Source organism: Diabrotica undecimpunctata, chromosome 6 (genome assembly GCF_040954645.1).
Source record: "Diabrotica undecimpunctata isolate CICGRU chromosome 6, icDiaUnde3, whole genome shotgun sequence".
In the NCBI taxonomy this organism is placed as follows: Eukaryota; Metazoa; Arthropoda; class Insecta; order Coleoptera; family Chrysomelidae; genus Diabrotica; species Diabrotica undecimpunctata.
The window spans coordinates 153,523,058-153,537,107 of NC_092808.1; the positions used below are offsets into that span (position 1 = coordinate 153,523,058).

Sequence of the window (14,050 nt, forward strand, 5' to 3'; positions counted from 1 at the left end):
GTACCAACTAGTTTGATTTGAATGAAGTAGAGGTACAACCGATTCTTGCGTTACACGGTTTCTAACGTTTTCTTTCGTTGTAAATGCCGTTTTTGCATAAATTCTATCGTAAAATCCGCTAAAATGTCGTTATTGTTCTCAGTACTGCAGTGAAAAATGTTTGGTTTTGTGTTGTTTAGTGTAAAGTGAAAATATCTGTGAGTGTTGTGACCATACCGATGTCTAAAAGGTTCTTCTATGCAATTTTTCAACAGCTCAGCACGATGACGACTCTTTGAGGTTGGTTTTCTTGCAATTTTATAGCCAATTCGTATTCTGATAACTTTTTAAACACCTAAACAGCATATGCCAAGTATAAAAAACTAGGTCGGTACATTTCAGTCTTAGGTACTACTTACATATAGAGAAAGTGTTTTCACATAATTATATATTTATTCATTGGTTCACGCTTAGAGAAAGAAGTAGGTAGAAGAACCTCGTTAGGTATAAAATATATTCGTCTTTACAGTACTCTTAGACCTATTTGGGCGGTACTTTAGAACTAAAAGATACGTAAACTCCCAAGTAGAAGTCTAAAAATATGTAAATTTTATACATCTAATTATAAAGACTATTAATAGAGGAAATTCCAATAGGTACCATCGAAAACTCATTATTAAACTAATTATATAGTAGATATTAATTAAATATATCATTTAACAAAGTGTACATATCACCTATATTCTTTGATATCACAATAAACAAAGTAATTGAAGAAACGTTTATTATTTATAAAGCTCAACAGGTCTTGTTGGCCTACGGGTGAAAATTTCACATTTACCATTACAATAACTATTTACATTTTACTTTCTTCTTCTTGTTTAAGTATCAATCGCTTCCATCCTGTAAACGTCCATCCATCCATCCTCCAGCTAATTGTAAATTATCCCTCTCTGGCCAGCGTAAAAATTTCTCCTTCATTTCGAATCCTGCACTATAGTTTTATATCTCCAGGATGAAGGCAGCTAAGAATGTAAGAATGCTGCCTTCATCCTGGACCCCCTCTTCCTTTAAAAAAATTGTATTCTTCTTAATATTACTTTTTTGAAAGTCTTCATATCCGCCGTCCTTTCATTTCTTTCTTGGTCTACCTTTCCTTCTTTTTTAGCTTTCGTGGGAGTACCCTTTTCGACATTATTTACTTTTCCATGCTTTCGATTTATCCTAGGTATCGTATTCATTGTGCTTTGATTACTGTTGTTATTTTTGGATCCTTATATAATTCTTCAAGATCTTTATTAATCCTTCTTCTCCATTGATTATCTATTTTCACACCTAGATATATTGCGCTTTGTATTTCCTCTTCTATATTTCTAAAAAGTCTGATTTTCTATATTTCTGATTTCTTAAGCACCCATATTTCGCATGCATATGTATCTGTAGGCCTGATAACTGTTTTCTTCTTCTTGCTTGGCTATACAACTCAAGGTGAGTCTTCGCCGAGTACCCCAACTCTAGATAAATCGGCTTCAACACTATCCTTCCATCTTTTTCTGGGACGGTTTACCGATCTAACGTCAGGTCTCTCAAAAAACACTGTCTTTAGCACTCTTCCTCTGATCTTACGACATGACCTGCCCATCTTATCCGGTTAGCTTTTATATGTCTGACGATATATTCAGTACTATTCAGTCAACAATTCCACACTTCGGTGCCTTCTCGACTCTCCTGTCAATTCATCTCTTTGCAGGCCAAATATCATTCTGAGAACTTCCTTTCAAATACCAACAGCTTATTTATTTACGTAGAGTCCATCTGTAGGTACATATATTTTATTGCTAATTACTTAATTACTGTTGATTGGTATATTAACCAGTCTCCCAAAGCTACCCATCATCTCCTAGATCAAAACACACTCCCAGAAAACCGAAATATCTGTCAAAAAGCGAACCGCAAGGAATTGATTGCTTATTTATTGCCGAAGTTGATTGGTCCATTGATCAATCCCCAAAAACCACCCTATCATCCCCCTAGCGCAAAACTCATCCCTGGAAAAATCAAGATATAGGCCGAAAACGTTGAAAGTTTTATGCCAAGAATCGCTTTATTGCTGTAACAGTTTCTCAAAAATAATAATGACTGTACCAATCTTAGCCTCATACTGTATTGCTAATTAAATTTTCTTGAATAATGTTCAACTAATTGCTATTGTTCCCATCACCCTTTAATGCAATTCTTATCTCTGGCGAAATAGTGCTGATATAGTTTATAAAAAATAATATATATATCATTTGACCCTCGCTTTTAGCTTGGAAAGATTTTTGCTATATTCTTTCCATATATCAGATAATATTTCTCTTAAGCTGCAATATCCATATAATATGACAGCTAGGAGATATAGTTCATATTTTACTGCTAAATTTTTGCCAATTTAAAGTATCCCTCACACCGTGTGCTACCGATCTCACTCCCTTAAATTCACAAAATATTAATGTTTGTATTTTGATAACGATTTCTGAAGTGGAAATAGTAATTTTGTTTGTTTGTTAACAAACGTTGTCGATTGATTTTCCCTTTTTTCTAACTTCACTAATACCCACAATATCTCAATTCACTTTTGAGCGTTCTTTCTCCATTTCTTCGAATCTTTTCTCTGAAGAGAGTAACCGAGCATTATACGTGGCGATGTTGAGGTGCAAAGAGAATATTAATAAATGTATTTCTCTGTTTTGTCACCGTCAAATTTAAAATTCCACATTGAATGTACTTTTTATGCTTTTACTGCTCTTCATGTCCAATAAGACCTTATTAATATTGTTTTTGTTCAAGTGATTTACAAGTTCCGGCTGAGTCCATTTAAATAATAATTTTTTTGTGTTTGAACAAACCGATTAAGGTTAAAAACCTGTATTTCCTTTAATAAATCGTTTTCATAGTACTAATAATTTTTTGTTCTTCTGGGAATATAAAACAATAGATATTTCTGACTTAACACCCATCCATGGCCCCATCAAATTTTAAGTAAAACGCATTATTCCATGTAAAATCTTACTACACAATAATGAAGGTCAATATTTTGTAGCTGACAGTCAAGGTCTAAAAAGAAAAAACTCGGTTCCATTAAATTCCCTCTCAAAGTGTAAAATTTCTGTGTAAACTATGAAATCGAATTAGCGATTATTAGAATTTTTAAGCCGTTCATTAATGAATGTAAAATTCCAAAGGAATAGACAAAAATTTACTTGCTTTATTATTTTATACAAAAATTAAAATATCCCCATTGTAGAGAGAGAAAGAGAGGTAAGAGCATAAGATGGGTGGGCTAAATGGAAGATTTAATGAGTGTGTTGAAACCGCAAGAGAAATTCCAAAGACTTCAATTTTTTGATTACCTGTTAAATACACAATATTTGAACTTTTATAATGAAACCTTGATATATTCAATAACAGATAAAAACAAAATTTTTTCTAAAATATCTACAATAGAAAAAACTAACAATATGAATATATATATATATATATATATATATATATATATATATATATATATATATATATATATATATATATATATTATTTCAAAACAGTCTGTACCAATTATTCACAAACTTATATCTTTTGACGTAAAATCATTACATCCAAACACATACTTGTCTCCCTCTTGAAGAATTCTTAGAGGGTGTAAAATTCTGCCTCAATTCAACGTTCTTACAACATGACAATGAATACTATTTTCAGATTTCTGGAGTGGCCATAGGTTCGCTTATCTCAGTCCCAATGGCAAACTTAGTAATGGAAATATTACAAACAACAGTCATCTCTAAATGGAAGTACAACATACATTTCTACAAACGATATGTTGATGACTGCTTACTCTGCATTCCAGATCATGAAATCGATCATACCTTTCAAATGTTCAATGATTTCCATAATAACATTCAATTTACTCATGAACTAGAAGAAAAAATTACTTTTCTTGATTTAAGTTTAGAATATAACAACACTAACCGAATGATAACAACTAACTGGTTTACAAAAGATGTTTGGTTCGGAAGATTTGGTCCGAAAATTTTAATACCAACGCACCCATAGCCCATAAAAGAGGTGTTGTATTCAGTCTTACTGAAAGAGCAATTAAGCTCTTTGGTCCACAATACCATTCCGCAAATTTGAGAAAAGTTAAAGATATTTTAGAATAAAAATTGATCCACCAGAATTTTACAACCCTCTAATTAAAAAAAGAAGTTATATTATCAGAAATCAATATAATTCCAATACCAAACCAAAACAAACCGAAACAATAATTAGCAATAATACATAATAATAATAATGTCACTTACTCAAACAAATACTATATATCCTTAAAACATTACTTAATGGATTTTCTGAAGAAATGTCAAAAATGTTGACAAAGCATGATATTAATGTTGGTTGTTGGACATAAGACTTACTTAAATCATCAAAAACACCTGGAAAAATTAAAAATTTAAACCCAAGGTTAATAGAGATCATCAATAAAATGTTATTTATAAAATAAATTGTAAAGACTGTAATTCAACATAATATTGGGCAAACACACCAATACCTGCATAGAAGAATTGTTGCACACAAACATAGTGTACAGATCAATGCATTAAACACAACAGCCCTAGCCAAACATTCTCTAGAAAATAGCCATTCTTTTGATTGTGAAAATGTACAGATTTTGGAAAAAAACAAAATTACAACAAAAGATGCATATTGGAGATGATTCACATAAAAAAAAGATCCAAATTCTATTAATAATAAGACTGACATCAAAGATCTTTCTAATATATATTATAATTTATAAATTGAGTTGTTTTTTAAATGCACTATGGCAGATATTTAAAATATAACACTGAACCAATCCTATTTCAAGATACCTGCCAGATGTCTTCTGTCAATGTCAGATACCAATTTTTTAATCCATGTTAAACTTTAACCAACATAGGCTTTTTGCCACAGTTTTGCCACAAGTTTTTGCCACATCTTTCGATCTTGTGTCCTTTTTATCCATTTTCCAGCAATTCTATTTTTGTTGTCGGTCCATCTGCTGGGTGGCCTGACACTACTCCTGTACGATTCGTGTGTCGAATGCCATTCCGCTATATAAAATAAAGATTGCTAGGTATGATTGTCCAAGTTCAGCTCATGTTGGCACCCTAATTCTTTCTACAAATAATGATTTCTCTCCAATAACAAAATATGACTTTCTGTTGAATGAAGCCTTCTTTGAGTTTTCCTTAGATTAAAATAAGAATCTTACTCTATACATTCTTTGCATTTATAGATCACCTGATTCTTCCACGTAACTATTTTTTCAGAACCTGTTAAATTTGTTAGATGACCTGTCCAATAAAAGCAGAAAAATTCTATGCGGTGACTTGAATTTTATGTACGCTGTTGCTTGTGCTACCCAATTATCCTTGGTCAATATATTCGAATTGTATGGTTTCACAATGCACGTCAATTCTCCTAAAAGCATTACTAAAACAACATCTACTATAATTAATTATATGGTCTCAGATTTCTCACCCCTTGATGTAAGCTGTACAATTATTAATGCAGGACTATCTGATCGTGAAGCAGTGTATATCAGGTTTAACACTCCCAACAAACCATCCTCGAAAACTCGACGTTTAGGTAGGATTTTTTCCGCTCGGAACTTTCGTAAATTCCAAAATTTATGCTTCACTTCTGGGTGGCATTTTCCATCTGTGGACGTGGACTTTAATTTCAGTGATTTTTTAGATATGCTTGTCTGTATTTTCAAGAAGGCATTTCCTTTAATTACAATTAAGTCAAAACATCAAAACCCTGGACTACCAAAGGTATCCGCATATCAGCCAAGAATATGCGTTTACTACTGTACATCAAGAAATTTACTACCAACGTTTTTGTCACTGAATATATCAGCAAGTACAGAGAAACCTTTCTAAAACTTATCAAAACAGCTAAAAAAATGTACTATCAAAATCGTCTGGGAAGCTATAAGAATGTTGCAAAAGAAACTTGGTTCATAATAAATGATCTTCGAAATAAAACTAACACAGCTCAAACATTTTCTCTTCCGAACCCTGAAAATCTAAATGAATACTTTCTTAATGTGAGTAAAACTATTTAGCCACAACAAGATCCTATTTTCTATCTCCCCAATTCAAAAAAGGTCTCGAACTCATTCTTTATAAGACCAGTTGATAAATCTCAAATGATCTAAACAATCAATAGTATCAAAAGCAAATCTTCCTGTAGTACTGATGGACTATCCATAAAAAGTTTCTCAAATCTCCCAAAAAATTTGTTGGAAGTCCTGGTCTCACTAATTAATGATTCCTTTGAACAAGGTATATTTTCAGAGTGCCTAAGGACGGCCATTAATATTTCTCTTCATAAGGGTGGTACAAAAAGCGTCAAACAGATCAAGTACTAAAACTAAAATTCGTGAGTGTTTCTTCAAAAATGATATTTATTTTGAAACTAGCTATAAAAAAGAACAACTACTAGAATTGTTAAATGCATTTCATATTAAAAAGCAATACGTATGTGATAGCTTCGTAAAGCAAATGGGATATACTGTGTTACGTCTTCCTCCGTACCATTGTGTATTCCCTATTGAGCATATGTCGCATCAAGTCAAAGTAAATGTGTGGATGTAAAATAGTTCTCCTACCGTAAGCGCCACTGTCATTCTTCTTCTTCTTCTTCGTCTAGCCATTCACGTCCACATCTGAACATAAGCCTCTTTAAGTCTTCCTTTCCATTGTTTTTTATTGTACGCTACTTGTAATTTTTCCCGGCAGTCCTTTTCAGATCATCTATCCATCTCATAGGAGGTCTGCCTCTGGGTCTTTTGTGTTGGTATGGTCTCCAGGTTAAAATTGATCTGTGCCATTTGTTTAGATCGCTCCTAGCTACATGTCCAGCGTATTCCCATTTCAACTTTAATGATTTTTGCACCACATCGGTGACTTTGGTTTTCTGTCTTATCCATGTGTTTGTTTTCTTGTCCTTAAGTGATATACCTAGCATTGCTCTTTCCATCGCGTGTTGAGTGACTCTAAGTATATTCATATTCTTTTTTGTGATTGTCCATGTTTGTGCCGCATAAGTTAATATCGGAATAATGCATGCATCAAAAACTTTAGATCTAAGATGTAATTGAATTTGTTGATTTCTGAGTATATAGTTCAGTTTACCGAATGCTGCCCAAGCTAACTTTCTTCTTCTTTTTATTTCTTCAGTTTGAATTTCCCTATTTAGTATTATTTTTTGTTCTAAGTATATATATTCTTCAACTTTTTCTATAACTTTATCGTTTATTATTGTCACGGTGTCTTCGGAGTGCATGACTTTTGTTGTGTTTAAATTCATTTTCAGTCGTATTTTAGAAGATTCAGTATGTAGTTCTAAAAGCATGGTTTGCATTTCTTGTAGGTCAGTAGCTATCAGGATTATGTCATCTGCAAATCGTAGATTACTGAGGTAGCGACCATTGATGTTTATTCCCTTATATTTCCAATTTAGGTTTTTAAAAACGTCCTCCAAAACTAAGGTGAACAGTTTGGGTGATAAAGTATCTCCCTGTTTGACTCCCCTGTTTAATGGTACAGGGTTCGTGTGTTCATTTTCATTTAGGTAGTATGTAGCTGTACCTTGGTTCATAGTTTCTTTTATTAAGTTAATATATCTGCTGTCTATTCTACAATTTTGCATTGCGTTTATTACGGCCGTGTGTTCTATGGTATCGAAAGCTTTTTCGTAGTCTACAAATGCTAGGAAAACTGGAAACTTGTATTCGTTACATTTTTCTATTAATATTTTTGTAGTTAACAGGTGATCGGAAGTTGAATAGCCTTTTCTAAAACCTGCCTGTTCATATGGTTGGCATTCGTCTAATTTCCTTGTTAGTCGAGTAGTTATGACTTTGGTGAGTATCTTAAACAGGTGTGACAGTAGACTGATGGGTCTGTAGTTTTCCAATTTTCGACTATCACCTTTCTTGTGTAATAAGATTACTTTAGAGTTGTTCCATCTCTTAGGGACTTTGCCCTGATGTAAACAACTGTCCACAAGCTTAGTTACAATTGCAATTAGTTCCTTACCTCCTTCTAATATCATATCTGTGGTAATACTATCTTCTCCTGCAGCTTTATTTCTCTTCATGTTTTCCAATGCCTTCTGAAATTGTTACTTTTGGCATTATTTCTGATCCAACATTTTTTATTAAGTAATTTCCGTGCTGGTCTCATCTCATCATCTTGTTGATGTGTTCTGTAAAGTTCTGTGTAAAATTCTTCTATTCGTGTCAGTATGTTTTCTCTAGTTGTGATTTCATTTTCGTCTTTTCCCATTAATGATATCATCTGACGTCGTCCTAGTGTCGGTCTGAGGCACTCTTATTTTTTTCAATAGTTATTGTTATTAATTTTTCGTTTTCTTTTCTTTTTTGTTGTCTGATTCCTTTTCTAATCTGCCTATTAAGTTCTCTATATTCGTCGGTTACCCTTTTGTTAGATTTATTTAAGATCTTCCTTCTTTTTATTTGTTGTAATATTTCTTTGTCTAATTCATTGTATGTTGTTTTTGGTTTTTTCAGTTGCAGAAGGCTTTTATTCACTGTTTCGGTAATAAGGTTATTCAAATCATCAATATCATTGGAGTTTATCTGCTGCATGCTAACTTGATTTAATGCATGCGCTATCTTTTTATTAAATTCACTATTTTTGATTTCTTCAGATGTCCATTTGTATCTTTTTTCATGTATTCTTTTTCTTTCTAGTTTTTTGTTAATTATTAGTTTTGTTCTTATTAGTCTATGATCGCTTCCTAGGTCAAACTGATTTAATACTGATACGTCTTCTACTAGGCCACTACGCCACTGTCATACAGTTAATTAAATTAAAACTGTTATAATTAATATGTCGGTAGAAAGATGGAAAAATTCAGAACATATTATAAAAGTTGAACAGTTCTATCTATCTATATAAAGTTATAGTAGAACATTAAGTAATAAAACAGTTTTTTTTTTGACAATAAAATGGAGATCTTGAAACAAAATCGATGTATTATTATTTTTACATGGATTCCACCTCTGAGGTTACTAAGAACCAATAACTTTGGTTATGCCATTGATGACAATGGCAATAATAACACTAATCCTTTAACGAGGGGAAAACCAAGACTATATATTTTGAGACAAGCTATCCTAAATGCCGGTTTTCACGCTACGTCTTATTGTACGTTTTGTTGGATAGGACAAATCCTATACAATAAAACGTGGCATGTAAACAGCAAAACGTACGTCTTGTCTAATCGAAATGAAATCCAAGGTCAGATCGTAGATATGATGGGAGAAGCATAGTTTTGCGAGAACTGATAGGATAAAACGTTACGTGAAAATACATGTTCAGACAAGTCGTCCGATCTTGACTTATTTGACGACTAGTTCCACTGCAGTTCGCTTCATTTTTCTTAAAAAAACCTAATAATGTCAGATTTGCGGCAATGCATCCACGATTTTCTCGGGGAATTTATTGAATTGTATAAGAGTTTTTAAGTAGTTCTGTTTTAAAACCAAGTAGATTGCATTACAGGTTTCAGGAATTATTTGGCTTAACGCTGGTTTGGATATTATGGTTGTGAACTCCAAGTCCTTGACGCTGCGTCCTGTTGTAAGATATCTGAGAGTTGCTGTGAGTCTTTCATGGGGTGTAATGGCTTTTCTTATGAGATGTCTTATTTCAATATGTATGGTGTTACCAACTCTAGCAATTGACAATAGGCTGAGGTGTCCATTCGCAAATAATTGCGCCAGTCATCTGGTTCGCCTCTCAGTTGTTTTAGTAATGAGACGTGGGAATACTGGCTTCTTTTTAGAAGCCCACTATCCTGACCATCTTGCCTTTTCCCTCCTCATTCCGTTTTTCCTCAGTCATAGTATCGTTATGGTTGAAAAAATAAAAGAAAGCAGCCGTGTTTCATCCATAATAAAAAAAATCACTAAACAAACTTCACACAACTCAAGACTCTGAATTAGAAATGAGGTAGGAAACGGAAGGAAAAACGTAGTGTGTATACACTGGACAAAACGTACATTTTGTCGTGCGTTTTATATGACCCACAAGACGTACAATAAGACGTAGTGTGAAAACGGGCCTTTAGATTGCGTTTCTTCATTCATATGGCGTTGCTTGATTTTAATATTCCTAACATTTCTCGCATATCATATGTAATATAAAAGATTATCGTTGCATAAAAAGGTCATAGCAGTACAACCGGATGTCCAGATTGATTCTTCTCATGTGCTTCCGTACGGTACTGGTTTCCTCACACTCATTACTCTGTCTATTATTGCAATTATGTATGAAACGGTAGCTGTGCGTAGGTACCTATTGAGCGAATCGCATTGATTAGACTGTAATTTTTCGAGTAATTACTCAAAATGGTTTCCGCGATATTATCATACTATTAAAATAGCTACGGAAGAGTGTTTAGTGATTTTTATTTGACTGCTAGTTAGTTAGCGGATATGATTATGTATATAGACTAGAGCAACAAATTGTCTAACAGTCAGAAAAGTCAATCAGTAGAATCATATTATTCATGTACGGAAAAAAAGAAGTAATATAAAAAATACAGTTGGAAGTTTTAATATTAAATAAAAACAAAGAAAATTCTGCATATAGCTTTACACAAATTTGAAATTGATACACTTACGGCTTCATGTGTTTGACAGGATAACTTGTTGATGGCTTTAGATGTTGGTTGGATGGATTGTAGCTGAATGAGTAGACTGTAAGATGCCGGGATCGAGGCGTTCTAGTTTTAAGCCACTATTGAATTCTGCATGAAATCTGCTATGCTGTTGCAGCTGTCATCGCATGCGTGTGGTGCACCACGAGGCCTAGGAAAGTTCAACCCAACAAGAAAAACAAGAAAAATTTATTTATGCCAATAAAAACTAGAATAATAAACCTTGTGTTAGCAATATCATGACTTATCAAACATTTACTTGCCATAAAAGATTAACAAGTATATAAAAAAAAAGCCAATGGCAAGGAATAAATTAATATACCTAATGTGTCGTCGGTTTTCGTGATTTGCGGGAAGGGTGTTTGTAGATTTTAATATCGGTATCCATGTTTTGCTAATTCTTAGTCCTTTTTCTATCCGATTAAAATTATTTGGATGCTTATATATTTCCACCGCTCCCCGATATAACCGTGCGTAGTACTGTGATATTTTATCCAGCATTTGCATTTCTTCAAACAGTATCCGATGTTCTCCGCTTCTCAAAGCGTGTTCGGCAATGGCAGATTTGTCGATATGTCCTAAACGGCAATGGCTTTTATGTTCGTTTATCCTTGTGTTTGTGTGTCTTTTCCTGGTTCTCACATATACCATTCCACATGTGCATGGTATTCGGTATATTCCGGCCGTTGCTAACGGGTCGCGTTTGTCCTTCACCGATCTTAAACAGTCCTTGATTTTTTTTTTGTCTTGAAAATGGTCTTTACATTGTTTTTTTTTAAGTATTCGCCCAATCTGTCTGTTACTCCCGATATATAGGGCAAGAACGCTTTGCCTATACATGCTGTTTCTTCGTCCTTTCTTCTAGAGTTTTGATGATACCTTGTTTTTGGCCTGGATGATGATTTGAGTTCCTGTGTAGGTATTTGTCCGTGTGTGTAGGTTTTCGATACACTTTATGTTCTAAGTAACCTTCTTTTCCATTTACTATTACATCTAGCAACGCTAGTTGTTGATCTTTCTTTGTTTCCATCGTAAATTGAATATTTGGATGTAGTATGTTTATATAAGACAGGAAATCGTTAAGTTTTTCTACTCCGTAACCCCAAATCACAAAAGTGTCATCGACGTAACTAAACCATACCCCTGGCTTGTATGATGACTCCATTACCCTCTTCTCTAGATGCTCCATGAAAAGGTTGGCTACGACCGTAGAGGGCTTCCCATTGCTACTTAATCTACTTCATAGATCTGGTCTTCCCATGAAAAGTAGGTGGTAGTGAGGCAAATACGGTATATTTCCACCATACCATTGGAAACTAGTCCCTCAATTAAATTCACAACGTCTTCTAGGGGAACTCTTGTAAATAGGGAAACAACATCAAAGCTAACAAGAATGTCAGGTTCCTGTAAAGTTATTCCTTTGATCTTCTCGATGAAATGGGTGGAGTCTTTTACAGAGGCATCGTTTTTTCAGTACGATAGCACAGATACAGTCATCGATATAGCGGTAGAAGAATGGTACATTAAAATCTAAATGATCCTTGGCAGATTCTTCTAAATTTTCCAGAACCAGTTGAGCAATGACACTAGAAATACTTGCACCCACAGATGATTGGAATTCTTGCAATGGGATGTTAGTGTACTCTTTTATGTCATTCCACTTCTTTTTATTGATGTTAGTGGCAAGTTTTATTGGGGTGTTAGTGTATAGTGAAATGACATTTAAAGATATTAATTTATAGTTATTTGGTACGTGAATGCTTTTAATTTTAGAAATAAGGTCATTGGAATCTTGAATATAATAAGGATTTTTATTTGTGACATTAGCAAAACAGGTATATCGATGAAAGGCAACCATATATACGTATTTCTGACTATTGGTCGTCTTCAGTAAGGTGCAGCTAAGTTAGAAAAGGAGCATGTTAACTTGGAAAAGGATCACTACATTACAATTTGTGGCGTTAGAGTTTAAACATTTGGCATTCCTTTCTTCTGAGAGCTGTAGCTACGTCCGTGGTGATTGCTAGTTGTTGCCCTGGAAACATCGCCTGGAAACCATCAAGGTCTTCTAACTCTAATGCCACAAATGGGTCGCATTGCTCCTGTAGTGATCCTTTCCCAAGTTAACATGCTCTTTTTCTAACTTGGCTGCACCGTTTCAATATATCTTTTTGGGTTTTGTTTTTCTGTTTTGCGAAATGTGCCATTATATACATTTTACTTTTATTATTCATTCACATTAACCTTTTCTATTTGCTTTAATATATATATATATATATATATATATATATATATATATATATATATATATATATATATATATATATATATATATATGTTTGTTTTGAGGTTTCCGCGGGAGCTATATGTGCTGTCACTATTTTTCCGGGTTTGACTCCCGTTTACAACGCGGAGTCAAACCCGGAAAAATAGTGACAGCACATATAGCTCCCGCGGAAACCTCAAAACAAACATAATTAACCTTTACGGGAAGGAATTTCTACCAGACATCAGACGATACGAAAAACTACGATCCAAACGAAGCACACTTTTGTGTAATCTCACTTTTTTAGAACGCTGCCGCGACGAGGACATAATTCCTAAAAGCATGAAGCTTACGTTTCATAAAAAGACTTTACAACGCGGAGTCAAACCCGGACAAATAGTGACAGCATATATATATATATATATATATATATATATATATATATATATATATATATATATATATGTATATATATATATGTATATATATATATATATATATATATATATATATATATATATATATATATATATATATATATATATATTGTTATGGATCAGTTTATCGATCAGAAATAGAATAAAGAGTTTTTTTATTATTTTAATATACCGCGGGCATATAAGTTAAAATACAACCCTGTACTTATTTGTAATAGTTAAAATAAGAGAAAACATTGTTCCGTGACGGGACCCTGACGAGTTTTTCCGTGAAAGACTGAGTGAATAGTGAAAGGACAATGGAACCCGTATAATTATAGATTTAGGAATAAACTTGTAATTGTATTGTGCGGTGGGCATTTTTCGAAAGTAAATAAGAATTAGATTTAGATATGAGATAACAAGAATTTGGAAACTTATTTCTGTTGAAAAAGGCAAATTTGTTAATGGTTTCTGAAAAGTAATTTGAGTGAAAGTAGTTCATTTGTTTTAAATATCATGTTGGAAATTTTCTAAATCGAAAATAAGTGGGAAAGATGAATGCTTATGATTGGTTAAAAAGGAATGGTGGGAATGAGAGAGTTGAGAAGGTTGT

At 33.3% G+C, this 14,050-nt stretch overlaps 1 protein-coding gene across 2 annotated transcripts in view; it reads left to right on the forward strand.

Annotated features, from left to right (window-relative positions):
• The window catches only part of ASPP (Ankyrin-repeat, SH3-domain, and Proline-rich-region containing Protein), a 594,470-nt gene continuing 580,420 nt past the window's right edge, over positions 1–14,050 (forward strand). For both annotated transcript variants that reach the window (XM_072535838.1, XM_072535839.1), the window contains exon 1: positions 1–279. The gene's annotated coding sequence lies outside the window, so the exon portion shown is untranslated. The remainder of the gene's footprint in view (positions 280–14,050) is intronic.